Raw genomic sequence first — 12,879 nt, 5'->3', positions numbered from 1 at the left:
TCTTTAAAAAGAAAAGAAAATGGAAGGAGAGAGGTCATTTCCAGCCAGCGCTACGAATGACCTGGTGTGGGGTATTTGTCTTGGATCGTGAAGGAAATGTGGGATTTCAACAGGCAGAGATGAAATGCAGGAGGAATGGAATGAGCCAAGACGGAGAGGTGGAAAGGAATGGGGTGTTTTGCAAGAAAGGGCAGGGCTTTTAGACTGACACGAATATCTGTTGGATTTTTATTATTTTTTTAAGTTTTTATTTATTTATTCATGAGACACAGAAAAAGATATATAAAGGATAAGATAGACTTTTATATAGCTACATGAAAAAGTCCTCTGTATAGGGTAAAGGAAAAAGTGGTTGTACACCCACCTGAAGCCCTTTTTATCTGATGCTGTTGGGCCTGGTGGTTGGTTGTTACTTGAAAAAAATCAATAGAAATGCAGAATTGTAAAGCATTATACAGTATACAGTTGTGTTTATTTTTTTTTAAAGTAAGTTTTAAAAAAAGTAACTTTATAAGCCACTCTGTTTTCCTTAAATTTAAGACTTGTGGGGGGGAAAAAAAAGACTTGTGAATGTAAATTGCTTCATCAATCTTTTGAAATAACCGCAGGCTTTTTCTGTGATTATGGGGCCACTGGCTGAAGTGTTTCTTAGATGATTTGTACTTCTTGCCTTTAACAAATCACCCATCATTTTTTTCAATGTTTCTTTAAAGTGGGGCATTAAGTGGAGGGCACTGGTAAAGCAATCTGAATGCAAAGTTTTTCTAGATGTGTGTAGTTCTTACAATCACAGAATTCTCATCAATACCTAACTTAGAAGTTTTCACCACTTTGCTTTCTTTTTTTTTTTAAAGATTTTATTTATTCATGAGAGACACAAACACACACACACAGAGGCAGAGACACAGGCAGAGGGAGAAGCAGGCTCCATGCAGGGAGCCCGACATGGGATTTGATCCCTGGACTCCAGGATCACGCCGTGGGCCAAAAGCAGGTGCTAAACCTCTGAGCCACCCAGGAGTCCCTCATCATTTTGCTTTTAACTAGTCTTTCCAAAGCATTCAACTTAGTTTTCATAGAAACATCTTTTTATGCTTACATTTTCAAAAATTTAATTAAATTACAATAGCAAATTTCACTGATATAAGAAAGTGGAATAAACCCAGCCGAAATTTGGAAGTCAGGTAGCTCAACTGGCAAGAACAGATCTACCCCAAAGCTCTCAACAATAGCCTCCCTGAGCACCTGTGTGGCTCATTCAGTTAAGCATATGCCTTCAGCTCAGGTCATGATCCCAGGGTTCTGGGATCAAAGCCCTGCATTGGGCTCTCACCCTGGTTAAGCAAAAAGTCTGCTTCTCCCTCTGCCTGCACCTCCCCCTGCTTGTGTTTTCTCTCTCTCTCTGTCAAATAAATAAATAAAATCTACAAATTGAAAAAGTAGCCTCCTAAAAAAAATAAATAAAAAATAAAAACATAAAAAAGTAGCTTCCTAACCCTGTTTAGCATCCTGGGGGCATTGGTAAGTACGTTTTAAAGTTTTTTGTTTTTGTTTTTGTTTTTTTTCCTTAAGTAATCTACACCCAATGTGGGGCTTGAACTCATGACCCTGAGATCAAGAGTCAAATGCTTCACCAGCTGAGCCAACCAGGTGCCCCTTTATTAGATTGGGAGAATAGATTAGGAACAAAGAAAGTTACTATTTATTTTTGCAAAAAGTATATATGTTACAGTGATGGTTGCATTTGTACCACTCTATGTTTATTAAAAATCATTGGATCAGTGACGCCTGAGTGGCTCAGCGGTTGCGTGTCTACCTTCCACTCAGGTCCTGATCCCAGGTCTGAGGATTGAGTCCCACATTGGGCTCCCTTCAAGGTGCCTGCTTCTTCCTCTGCCTATGTCTCTGCTTCTCTCTATGTCTCTCATGAATAAATAAATAAAATCTTTTTAAAAATCATTGGATCATACACATGAAATGGGTGAATTTTATTGTATGTAAAACCTACCATAATAAAGCTGTTCTTAAAACATCTACTCACGTATTTCTAGATTTTTCACTGAATTTCTAATTTTCACTGAATTGCTAAAGCGCTGGCAAGGCAACAGAGTTTTCACTATTCACTTTTGGGAGGGGAGGAACGCTTCACCAATTCGTAAGTCATTGTGCAGGGGCCATGCTAATCTCCGTATTGTTCCAATTTTAGCATATGTGCTACAGAAGTAAGCACCACATTTTACCTTTTTTTTTTAATGTGTATTTATTTATTTATTTATTTGAGAGAGAGGGAGAGAACACACGTGCATGCTAGCAGGGGAAGAGGAAGGAGAGAAGCAGACTCTGTGCTGAGCATGGAACCTGACTCGGGACTTGATCTCACAATTGAGATCATGACCTGAGCTGAAACCAAGAGTCAGCCGCTTCACTGAGCAATCCAGGTGCCCCACCACTTTTTACTTTTTATACGTAAGTATGGCTTGAATTTTTACAACAAAAGATACATAACTTTTATTTTCTCCCCCCCCCCACCCCGGTTTTATTGATATAATTGACATATGACACAGTATTAGCTTAAGGTGTACATCATAATGGTTTGATAGAGATACCTTAACTTTTATAGTCAGAAAAAAATTAAGATGTACATACATCAAATATATAATGAAAAAGTGTATAATGTATATATACATCAAAAATTATTATACTGTTTGGGACGCCTGGGTGGCTCAGCGGTTGAGTGTCTGCCTTTGGGTCAGGACATGGTCCCAGGATCGAGTCCCACATTGAGCTCCCTGCATGGAGCCTGCTTCTCCCTCTATGTCTCTGCCTCTCTCCCTGTGTCTCTCATGAATAAATAAATAAATAAAATCTCTTTAAAAATTATTATACTTTTTGATTAAGATAACGAAATAAAACTTTCTCATAGGCTCTGTTTCCGCCAATACCTAAGAAAGTTAAAATTTCATCCACAGGGAACAAAGGGCCACAACTCAGTATCTTAAATGTCAACAGTGAAAGAAAGAAATAGAATATTCTGGTCTGGAGTAAATTAAGGCTTCCAGTCCTGCCTCCATTCCATCAAAATCCGTATTGCTAGGTTCACAAAATCTTCGGAATCAATGCATACATATGCACGTCTATTCCAAGAGAGAAGAGAATTAAGTAGTGTCTTTATCTTCAACCTCTTCTCTCCAGAGAAGTGAAAATGACTATCCGGGAGAAGGTGCAATGAGAAGTGGAGAGCAGGCTAGGTGTTTTAGGTGGCTGTGATGAGTCCAGGAGAGCTAATACTTAATTGAAAGAGAGGGTTCCAAGGACTGAGGCCCTTTCAGGTTGGAATGAGATACAACAACCCCTAGTAGAGTGAACTCTGAAACAGACTCCTAAAATTTCAGAAAACATGGAAGACATAGAGGAATGTAGGTATTCTAATAAAGGGTGCCTACCGTTGCCCCTGAGTTCTGCCCTCCTCTCTTTCAGACAAGCTTATAAATCATAGAAAAAGTGCAGGGCAGCCCCGGTGGCGCAGCGGTTTAGTGCCGCCTGCAGCCCAGGGCGTGATCCTGAAGCCCCGGGATTGAGTCCCACATCAGGCTCTCTGCATGGAGCCTGCTTCTCCCTCTGCCTGTGTCTCTGCCTCCTCTCTCTCTCTCTGCATCTCTATGAATAAATAAATAAAAAAAGAAAGAAAGAAAAAGTGCATACGGCATAAAATTACAGCCCTCAAGCTGCAGTTCATTAGGAAAACCAAGTTGGTTTCAGATAAAGTGGCAAGGAATTTAGGAGGCAAGGAGAGAAATCAAAGGCGTTCACCCCAAGTGCTTTGAATTCTAGGATAACCTACAAAGAAAATGAGCTCGATTAAGAACTCAAAAATTAAAATAATAATAATAATAAATAAATTTTAAAAACTCAAAAATGAGATAATTAAACAACTGAAAGAGATGAATAGAGAAATTGCACATCCAACAAAGCCAGACCGAAACAATATCATTATAGAGCTAATAAATACATCAAAAAAGCAAGGAGCAGAGTAGACATGGCTGGAAATGGAATTATTAATGTGGAAAGATGTCTTGAAATAATCATAATAAAGGCAAATGAAAACCACAAAGAGATTAAAACAATCATCCCCGACCCAAACACTTTTTAATCAAATAGTTCAAAGTATCCGTGTAGAAAGGCACCAATAGAGTTCTTACTTCCTCTGGATTTGGTTTTAGGAGGAACCATTCAGTAAGAGACAAGTAGAGTTCTTCCAATTTAAGTCAACACCAAATTGTTATTTTAATAAACAGCCTCTGAAGCTTATTAATATTGTAACAGTAAGTGAGAACTTACAGAGCCTGAAATTCAGTGTGACCTCAAAGAGTACTGAAAGTTAGTAAGATACATATCCATTCCCTGAACAGACAAGGAACAGTGGGAACATGGAATAGAATCTGAATTGCTCATAGGTTTCAGTTGTGTGTTGTTATTATTATTATTGCATACAAGAAATGAAACTGCTTTATGTAAATGAAAATTTTTTAATTAGGTTTCTTGCTATTATCTTAAAGATTTTACTTATTTACCTGACAGAGAAAGAGAAAGAGCACAAGAAGGGGGAGCGGCAGGCAGAGGGAGAAGGAGAAGCAGGCTCCCCACAGATCAGGGAGCCCGATGCAGGGCTCGATCCCAGGCCCCTGGGGTCATGACTTGAGCCAAAGGACTCAAAGCATTTAGCTGAATGAGCCACTCAGGCACCCCAAGTTGCCTGCTATTAAAAACACATCATACGTATTAATAATCCAGATTTAGAACGTACTGGCTTTTCAATAAAATGAACAGAGAATTTACCAAGTGGCCACTTACAGTGAATTCTCTCAGACTGAGAAATAACCTATTTCCATTATCTGAGCCATGAAAAAAGATCACGATACCATTACCTGATGGCAGCAATGGATAAAAGTAATACCGAGATTTCTTGGTTTGGGGACACCTGCCTGGCTCAGCCCATAAAGCATGCAACTCTTGAGGGATCTTGGGGTTGTGAGTTCAAGCCCCATGTCGGGTGAAGAGATTACTAAAAAAAAAAAAAAAAAAAAAAAAAAAAAGAAGGGCACCTGGGTGGCTCAGTTGGGCATCTGCCTTTGGCTCAGGCTCCCTGGTCAGTGGGGAGTCTGGCTCTCCCTTGCCCTTTGCCCCTCCTCACCCCTTGTGTTTGTTCTCTCAGATGAATAAATGAAATCTTAAAAAAAATTTATTGGTCTATTAACTATTGGGAGCTACAAAAATGATTCATAAAAATGAAAAAGTTTTATTAGACATGCTGTCTACGTTAGAAAACTTTTGAGAAAAATGCTTTCTTCTTGCCCAATGGAAAGGAATATCATCCCTTTCTTTTTTCTTTGTAACATTGAGACAACTTTTAAAGCTTTTGATATTTCTTATCAGATACAGACACACACACAATGTTGAATTTCTAAGAAAGGCATGAAAAAGAAAATAAGGCCTTTCTTCCTCCCCATTTATTAGATTTTACTCCCTAGAGGCAATTCTGTTAGCATTTTCTGCTGTTTCATTTTCCTGATATTTATCATGATTTCTTCAGTTTAATTTATTGGTTTGTTGATTTTAAACTGTATCTCTCCACAGTAAAAGATAAAGAAATTAACAAATTTCCCCTTCTTTTACTTCTCTCCACCTCTAAATTTTTATTACTTATTGTAAATATAACATTTATATTATTTTTGTTACTAAATTAAATACTAAATTAATTTGTATATAGATTGACTAAAAATAAAACACCAAAACCCAACACTTACCATATTATAATTCTACAAATATTAACAGGAGAACCAAGTAGTGTGATTAGACCTTTAGTGATGAAAATATATTCCCAGGTCATTAAAATTTTGCAACTCACAAGGGAGCCTTCCATGTATCAGGACCTTATGGATCTTTTATTTTTTCTCCAAGTTTTTTTTTCCTCCCAAACTTTTTAAATTAGCCTGGTCTTACACTTCTACTACTTAAATCCTACGTGGTCCTCTTTGTTAGATGGTATCTAACAAAGGGGTATATCTATTGATGTGAAGTGTTGGTGGGTTCAGGAGTAAACAGTTAAGAAAAAATTCTTGAGACATCTTCAGTGCAAAAAAGGTGGTTTTATTGAAGCATGGGGACAGGACCTCTGGGCAGAAGAGAGTTGCACTGGGATTTATGAAGAGTGACTGATTATGTCCTTTTAAGTTGGGAGTGCCTTAGGGATAGCCTAAGTCTCTAAGGAATTTGTTGTTTTAAGATTTTATTTATTTATTCATTAGAGACACAGAGATAGGCAGAGACACAGGCAGATGGAGAAGCAGGTTCCCTGTGGGGAACCCGATGCGGGACTCAATCTCAGGGCCCTGGGATTATGACCTGAGCCAAAGGCAGACACTCAACCACTGAGCCACCCAGGAGTCCCCTATCTGTAATTTTTAAGGGGTTTCTGACATCCTACTGAGTTCTGAATGGCCATTTTTGTCACTGTTTTTGAACATGACAGTCCCACCTAGGACGAGTACTAGGGCCCAAATGCATGTGTTTTAACACAACTTTGGAAATACAACCTATGCAATTATTTGCCTCATTCTTAGGATCTGTCCTCAGCCTGTACAGTCCAGTTTTAGCAAGAATCCTGATAAATCAGTTTGGCAAGAATTCCATTGATATCTTTAAAAAAAATTCCATTGATATCTGATCACCATTGATACTTAATCAAGCTCCTCATTCCACACCCTTGATGTCTAAGTTCTTGGCCTACTTTTAGCTAGAATCCTGTTAGACAAGTTTATAAAGGAGTCCCAGGTGCCATGGCTGGCTCAGTCAGAGACTCTTGATCTCAGGATAAAGTTTGAGCCTCATGTTGGATATAGAGATTACTCAAAAATAAAAATTTTTAAAAGATTTTATTTACTTATTCATGAGAGACAGAGAGAGAGGCAGAGATACAGGCAGAAGGAGAAGCAGGTTCCATGCAGGAAACCCAACGTGGGACTCGATCCTAGGACCCCGGGTTCACACCCTGAGCCAAAAGCAGGTGCTCAACTGCTGAGCTACTTAGGCATCCCTCAAAAATAAAATCTTAAGAAAATAAAAAGAATAAAGAATCTCCTTATTCCTGAGTTCTCTTAATAATTTTCACTCCATTGACTCTGTTCCCACTTTCCCCCACCCCCACTTTGCTCATTGCTTTTAAATCACCAGCTGTCTTTCTTGTATTTGGAGTTCAGCTCAGTTTTACTGAAGCCTTTCCGCTCTATTGCAATAGTACTGAATGAAATCTGCCTTTACTGATTTTAACTAATGTCTGGCTCTATTGCTCCTTAACAATTCTGGGTTAGGGATCCCTGGGTGGCGCAGCGGTTTAGCGCTTGCCTTTGGCCCAGGGCACGATCCTGGAGACCCGGGATTGAATCCCGCATCAGGCTCCCAGTGCATGGAGCCTGCTTCTCCCTCTGCCTATGTCTCTGCCCCTCTCTCTCTGTGTGTGTGACCATCATAAATAATAAATTAAAAAATTAAAAAAAAAACCAATTCTGGGTTAAATAATTATTCCCTCAAAACTTTGAAGACATTCATTACTTATGATGACAAGCCTCATTCCTTTATGGAGAAATTGCTTTGTTTGCTTGCTTTTTTTATTTTGTGGATGCCTGGTTGCCCACTCATATTCCTATAGGGAGAGCTAGCCCGAGTTTCCTCTGCCTGTGTGTTTTTTCAATAGACCTATCCCTTAACCTTGAATTCTATGTGAACAGGAGGTATGCATCATTATCATCAGGCAGGCTTCCTTAGAAGTTTCCTGGGGAGTAGGCAGGCCGTCCAAGGACCTCTATAACTAACTCCATCATGAAGGTGGAGTACACAACATGAATCATCCGAGAATAAAGCTGTTGTTCCCCACCCACACTACCTTTTATGCAGGTCTGATCTGCTTTTTTTTTTGAGGCTAAACATCCCCTCCAGGAGCCTGCTCCAGGCAAATCCTCAATGTCTTCAGAAAACATCTAGGCTGTGATTAGCAGATAGACCTTTAAAAGGAAGCAGTTAGGTTCCTCCTTTTGTGGATTGTCTTCTTTTGCCAGATTGTCTATTGGAAATTCACCCTCCTCTGTGCTATCCCATATCACAAGGACTGGAAATTTGGGATCTATATTTTCCAAAATCCCTTCCCAGTGAAGTTCAGGTTAGTGCCAGCCAATCATTCAGAAGATATGGATAGAAGCAAAACAAAAAACAAAAAACAAAAAACAAAAAACAAACAAACAAAAAAAAACCAAGAAGCAGCAGCCATACATTATTGTTGCTCAGGCAGCAACAAGAAGGTAAGAGGTTTTGCAGTGGCTTCCAGGTATTTTCCCACAAACTGCCCACTTCTGACTCTGGAATCTAGTGGGGAATCTGAGAGCAAAGGATGACTTTTCCTGACTTTCAATCCTCCAGCTCTTCTAATGGTTTGGTAAAACAGCTATTTTCCTGAAATAAACTCCTTCCTGCTTAAAATATCTAGAGTAGTTTCTGTTACTCTGATTGATCCCCAACTGACACAGTGACAAAAACAAGGAAAACTGGGAAGATAAGCCTACTTTGAGACAAAATTGGCTGGAAAAAGTCCCATGCGGTGAAGGCGGGAGGTGGTAGCTGTAGGAAGAGAGAAGAGCTGATCACTAGAGCTCACACTAAGAACTAAGGGCCAAAGCTCTTCAAGGAAAAGGTAGCTGGGAGGGTTAGGGTTTTCAGACTGTGAGGACACAATTTTCTTTGTTTACTACTGTATCCCTAGTGCATGGCACACAAAATTGTAATATGAACATGTTTGTGCTTGCTTCAGCAGCACATATACTAAAACTGAACATGTTTAATAAGTGAATAACCCAGTAAGGAACTGTGCCTTTCTTTGTGCTTCAGTTGGAATGCTTTTGGTTGCAAGTAATGAAAAATCCAACTTGAATTGGCTTAAGCAATAAAGGAAATTTATTATTCCACGTATCTAGATTTTTAGAGCTATGCTGACAGCTTTTTGCAACAACTCAACGAGGATCTAATTTCATTTAATCCCTTAGTCCCTGCCTTCTAAAATGCCGACTTCATTAAAACTACCTTCTTTTGGGGGCGCCTGGCTGGCTCCCTCAGCAGAGCATGCAATTCTTGATCTCAGGGTCATGAGTTCATGCCCCATGTTGGGTGTAGAGATTACTTTAAAAAAAAAAAAAAGAAGAAGAAGAAGGAGGAGGAGAAGGAGAAAGGAGAAAGGAGAAAGAAAGGAGAAAGAGAAGGAGAAGGAGAATAATTTTGGGCAGCCCGGGTGGCTCAGTGGTTTAGTGCCACCTTCAGCCCAAGGCGTGATCCTGGACACCCGGGATCGAATCCCATATCAGGCTCCCTACATGGAGCCTGCTTTTCCCTCTGCCTGTGTCTGTCCTCTCTCTCTCTCTCTCTCTCTCTCTCTCTGTCTCTCATGAATAAATAAAATCTTAAAAAAAAAAAGAATCTTTAAAAACAACAACAAAACCCACAATTTCTTTTGTTACCCCAAGATTGATGTCCATACTTTCAGGGTTACACACTTTATCTTTCACGTCTTACAGAAAACAGGGAGTCTTTGATCCCAGCATTCCTAAAAATCATTCCCAGCATGGTTGTATTAGATTGCATGCCCACCCCTGGACTATCACTGTGGCCAAATAACCTGTGATTTACAGTCAGCTTCCTTGGACAAAATGAATGCTATAAAGGGAGACAAAAATACTTTCTATTCTTAATATGTGATCTGTATTGCCAATTCTTGGGGAGACCTTCATCTCTGGCTAGCTGAGGCTGGGCACAGGAACTATTTACACAAGGAGTCACTAGATAGATGTAGATTCTACAATGGATAAGACATAGCCAAATGACTCCATTTAGTGGGAGAAGATCCTGTCTATCTCAACAATAAGCCCCAGACATTTTCTGGGTGAAGATGTTCTTTCCTCAGAACCAGTGTTGATAAGAAAGAAGGTATGCCTCTGTCTCGGACCCGGCCACAAGAGTCAAGGCCTGGGGTCTTTAGAATTTCCTTTCGCTATTGAATTGAGTGGTCTAAAACCCTAGATCCCACTTCTCTTATCTACTCTATGACTTAGCTCATTAATTTATTCCCTCTCACTTGCTTATCATCAGAATGTCCCTCCCTACTTGAGTGTTTCCATGAGCATATAAATAATGCTGTAATTTCCCCTATCATAAAAACATACCTCCTTGGCACTTTGTACCTTCCTCTGGTGATTGCCCTATTTCCCAGCTCCTCTTTGCAGAAAAAAGATCCCTTGTAAAGTTGTATTTACTTCAAGTCTCTGTTGCCTCTCCTCTCATTTGCTCTTGAACACATTTTAATCAAGCTCATATTCCTAGAACTCCCTAGAGTGCTCTCCTCAAGGTCACTGATAATTGCCACTTTGCTGAAATCCAAGGGTTACCTCTCAGTCCTCATGTCTCTCGGCTTTTCAACAGCATTTGGCACAATTAATCAGACCCTTCTTCTTAAAACCCATTTTTCACTAGGCTTCTAAGACCTCACACTCCTAACACTTTCCCTGCACCTCACCTGCTGCTACTCAGTTCCCTTAGCTTGTTCTTTCTAACTTCTAAAGGCAGAGTGTCATGAGTTGGTCTTCATAACTCTTTTCTATGCATGTTCCCTGGGTAATATCATCTGGCCCCATGACTTCAAAAATGGTCTATTACCTACTGAAGTATTTACGGGAAGAACAGTAAATATCCAGAATTTGCTTTAAAATATTCCAGGCTTGGGGGCACCTGGCTGGCTTGTTAGGAGGGTGTGTGTGACTCTTGATCTCAGGGTCATGAATTAGATAGAGCCCAACACTGGGGTTAGAGATTACTTAAATAAATAAAAATAAAATAAAATAAAATAAAATAAAATAAAATAAAATAAAATAAATAAAATAAAATAAAATAAAATAAAATAAAATAAAATAAAATAATAAAATACTCCAGCCTAGGGAGGAATGAGGAAAGATGGGACACGACTAATAAAATATTAATCATTGATAAAGCTAAGTGATGGTACACAGATATCCATATTATTCTCTCTACTTTTGTATATGCTTAAAAATTTTCCATAATATAATAAATAAAATCTGTATACTGAACACTTCTATATTTATATAATATATATATATTATTAAAAAGGCTTTCAAGCCTTTTTTTCCTAAACTCCAAACATGTATTTGCAACTGCCTCCTCAACATTTCTACTCGATTGTTCAACAGTCATTGCAAATTTAACATGTCTAAAATGAACCACCTACCAAACCCTCCTTGCCCCACAAAAAAACAAAAAACAAAACAGAAAAAAAAAACTGCATCTCCCAGGGTTTCCTGTCTCTGTAAATGACATTACATTTACCCAATTGTTCAGACCAAAAACTTTGGAGTCATCGTTCCCTCCTCTCTTTCACTTATAATCCACATCCAATCCCATTGCCAAAACACACTCAGTTTCTGACAATTCACTACCTTCTGCGTTACCATCTTTTCTGTTTGTTGGTATACCCAGCCTCCAGCCTCCAGCCTCACTCACGTCCAGGGTTGAGGCTCTCCTGCTCTCTCTGTCTTTACTACAGTCTAGTGAACTGGCCTCCTGCTGTTTCATGAGCACAAAAAGCAGACTCTCACCTCCAGAGACCTGCTGTTCCTTCTGCCTGGAATGCTTTTCCCCCAAGCATTTGCCTGGCTTAAACTCTCTCTTCATTCCAAGCTCCAATCAGTCATTAACTTAGGTAGAGCTTTCCTCAAACAATTTATGTAAAACCAATGCTGCTTTCACTGTCTATCTCCCTTCCTGTTTGATTTTCCTATTATTTTATATATCCATTAGTTACTTGCTTTGTAAGCTAGGTAAGAACAAGAACTTTGTCTTGTTTACTGCTATAACCCTAATACCCAAAATAATTCATAGCACAAGTAGTGTAAGTAATTTGTTGAGATAATAGATGATTGGATGAACGGGTCTCAGATAAGGGTAGAAGATAGCCCTGCATTTGGATGCTCCAGGTTGAGGGGATATGACTCTCCCCTTCCCCACTCCCAGCTTCTGTGCTCACCTGAACCATGCTCAGACCCTTTAACATCCAAAAGGTTTTTTCCGTGAGGTGGAAATAAGCAGGTATAACACCAGAAATTAGAACAGTTAAATAGTCCTGAGTAAGATATTCCTTAGAAAATGAATTCTTTTTATTTTTTATTTTCTTTTTAAATATGGAATACTTCACGGATTTGCGTGTCATTCTTGTGCGGGGGCATGCTAATCTTCTCTGTATCGTTTCAATTTTAGTATATGTGCTACCAAAGCGAGCATTGAATTCTTAAAAAAAAAAAAAAAAAGATTTGGGGATCCCTGGGTGGCTTAGCGGTTTAGCGCCTGCCTTTGGCCCAGGACGTGGTCCTGGAGTCCCAGGATTGAGTCCCACATTGGAGCCTGCTTCTCCCTCTGCCTGTGTCTCCGCCTCTCTCTCTCTCTAATGAAGTAATAAATAAATAAATAATCTTTAAAAAACAATAAATAATAAAAAGATTTTATTTATTTATCCATGAGAAACACAGAGGCAGAGGGAGAAGCAGGCTCCCCGCAGGGAGCCCGATGTGGGACTTGAATCTGGACCCCGGGATCATGCCCTGAGCTGAAGGTAGACGCTCAAACCAAGCGTCCCTGATTGGATTTTTGTCTTAAGAACATCAAGACGAAGGTCAAGATCCCCTTTCTTAAAAACAAAATGTTGCTGAAAAGTCAGTATAACAATATGGAAAAAAAATTTTTTTAAACAAGTAACTATAATTCTCCCAACAAACATTG

At 39.3% G+C, this 12,879-nt stretch overlaps 1 non-coding gene and 1 pseudogene across 1 annotated transcript; both read right to left on the bottom strand.

Moving 5' to 3' along the window:
- Positions 1-2,129: 2,129 nt before the first annotated feature.
- LOC112908280 (U6 spliceosomal RNA) lies at positions 2,130-2,230 on the bottom strand (annotated as a pseudogene).
- A 10,048-nt stretch (positions 2,231-12,278) lies between these two features.
- Positions 12,279-12,384, bottom strand: LOC112908279 (U6 spliceosomal RNA). The gene has a single exon (XR_003232889.1). It is a non-coding gene; the product is annotated as a U6 spliceosomal RNA (small nuclear RNA).
- Between the last annotated feature and the right edge of the window lie 495 nt (positions 12,385-12,879).

Source organism: Vulpes vulpes, chromosome 10, assembly GCF_048418805.1.
Source record: "Vulpes vulpes isolate BD-2025 chromosome 10, VulVul3, whole genome shotgun sequence".
NCBI lineage: Eukaryota > Metazoa > Chordata > Mammalia > Carnivora > Canidae > Vulpes > Vulpes vulpes.
This window is presented reverse-complemented; position numbering and strand designations above follow the sequence as displayed.